Source organism: Apodemus sylvaticus (genome assembly GCF_947179515.1).
Source record: "Apodemus sylvaticus chromosome Y unlocalized genomic scaffold, mApoSyl1.1 SUPER_Y_unloc_2, whole genome shotgun sequence".
In the NCBI taxonomy this organism is placed as follows: Eukaryota; Metazoa; Chordata; class Mammalia; order Rodentia; family Muridae; genus Apodemus; species Apodemus sylvaticus.
Window position 1 is genome coordinate 425,390 of NW_026262996.1, and position 2,486 is coordinate 427,875.

The following is a 2,486-nucleotide window of genomic DNA, read 5'->3' on the forward strand; positions in this document are numbered from 1 at the left end:
AATGACTTTTATGATGCATTGAGATACGTCAAAGAAAAGAAGCAAAGGTCTTGAAATCTTTGCTGACATTTATTTCTTGTAGCTTCAAACTCCAAACCTCAGTCTGTGCACTACTAGTGGTTTTATTTTGTTTTGTTTCTGTCTTTCACGGCATAGGTATTTATACTGGGCTATTGAGCCAGGACAGACTATTTCTTTGTGTTTTCCATGCTGCCTGCCTTAGTGGACAAGGAGACAAATGATAGGTTTCATGCTTATCTTTAACCCTCTCCACTACTTTTGCATGCTTGCTTATTTCTGATGGTAGTCCATCCTAAATATCATGTACACTACGGGGCAAAAGAACTCATTAGTATGATACTTGTTGCGACAGAATGATCAAAGAGAAAGAGACAGATTTTTAAGGAGTGCAGTCTACACCATTCACAAACTAGAGAGGTTTTGGTTGACAATGTGTAGGTTTGTTGGGGTGGATTCAAGGTAGATTAGTTGGGCTGGACTAGGGAGGTCCTGAGGGAGGAGGGACAAGTATTTTCTTAGACACTTTAAATACTAAAATCTTTGTTACAAACACATTTTGGATAGTAGCTTTTAGCTCCTCTCTGTCTCTCTCTCTCTGTCTCTCTCTCTCTGTCTCTCTCTCTCTCTCTCTCTCTCTCTCTCTGTGTGTGTGTGTGTGTGTGTGTGTGTGTGTGTGTGTGTGTGTGTGAATCTCTGCCTCTCTCATCTGATTTGTGTGTTCTTGGTTCCAATCATAATTCTTCCACTATATTCAGCATTTCAGATCTTGCTTGTTAGTGTTCAGCCCCACAGCCACAGGATATCTTAAGCTCTGGAGAAGAGACAAGCTTTGAGACTGGTGACAACTGTCTTGAGAGCATGGAGAGCCATGTCAAGCGCCCCATGAATGCATTTATGGTGTGGTCCTGTGGTGAGAGGCGCAAGTTGGCCCAGCAGAATCCCAGCATGCAAAATACAGAGATCAGCAAGCAGCTGGGATACAGGTGGAAAAGCCTTACGGAAGCTGAAAAAAGGCCCTTTTTCCAGGAGGCACAGAGACTGAAGACCCTACACAGAGAGAAGTACCCAAACTATAAATATCAGCCTCATCGGAGGGCTAAAGTGCCACAGAAGAGTGGCACTTTGCAGCCTGCAGTTGCCTCAACAAAACTGTACAATGAGCTGCTGCAGTGGGACAGGAGCCCACACACCCTCACAAACAGACAAGACTGGGCTAGAGCTGCACACCTGTCCTCCAAGAACCAGCAAAGCTTTTATTTGCAGCCTGTGAACATCCCCACTGGGATGCACTACAACAGAAGCAGCATCAGCAGTATCAGCAACACCAGCAGCAGCACAAGTTCCACCAGCAGCAGCTAACCTACTTACTGACAGCTGACATCACTGGTGAGCATACACCATGGCAGGAGCATCTCAGTAAAGCCCTGTGGTAGGCAGTCTCAGGACACTGGCCTCTTCTCCTACCTATGCCAACACTCCCCCTTGCTATAGTTTTACAGCCTGGGATTCCTAGTTGGTTTGGATACTGACTTCCCTCCTGTTGTAATAAAGGTCCCATTCCAGTTTCTTCCTTTTGGGTTACAAAATGTGTGTAAAGACATGCAGTATATAAGGAAGGACAATGCTTAGAAATGCATCTACATATTTTTTGTTTTACATAGTACTAGTTGCATTGCTGTGGCATTTGATTCCACAGAAGAAACCAGAGACTTAGATCCAATTTAAATGAAATGCATTTATTCTTATGCTAGCTCAACGACAGCAAACAGCTTTAGAGCTAATACGGCATGCCGTGGTAAAGTGGGGGGGTGGGGGGTACGGTGGGTAAAGTGGAGTTTTGAAGCAAACATGACAAGGGGACACATTACAAATATCCAGCTGGGCAAGAAAATACTTTTCATTCCTGTTATGTAATAATGCAAGACCCTTTCATCCCCTTTCCCACAGATAAGCAGGTTTTACAGGGACAAAGGCAGCTGTTAATTCCTCACAGCCTATTATCCCACTCTTATCTTTCTGTCTGGCCAATAGGATCTCCCAGGCATCTCATGGCAAAGGTCAAGGGCCCTTACTGGATGCCTGGCTGCATATTACCTCTCTATAGCCCCCACAGGGGACAGATATAAAGTTTCACTCAGGTTGAGCATTCTAATGACTAGGATGCAGAAGCTCATTTCTGAGCAGGGAAAAACACAGTGCAGTCAGGTCAGGGCTGGCTGTCATGTCCTTCCAGCATCACCATGGAAACCATTCTTTATCTGTAAGTCTTCAATACTCATCTGTGAAAAACATAACACAACTTCATGCTGTGAAAACACAGGCTGTGCCTCTTTAGCATGCGAAACACTCCTTTGTAGATCAAAGGCATCTTTCTGTTTATTGAGGTCTCTCTCTAGCACACAAAACTACATCATGAGTATGTAAAGTCTGTCGTGTCTGTGCTGTGTGTGGTGAGTGTGTGTGTG

General features: G+C 44.4%; 1 pseudogene; it reads left to right on the forward strand.

The window, feature by feature from the left end:
• The first annotated feature begins 810 nt into the window (after positions 1-810).
• LOC127676074 (sex-determining region Y protein-like) lies at positions 811-1,454 on the forward strand (annotated as a pseudogene).
• Positions 1,455-2,486: the final 1,032 nt, after the last annotated feature.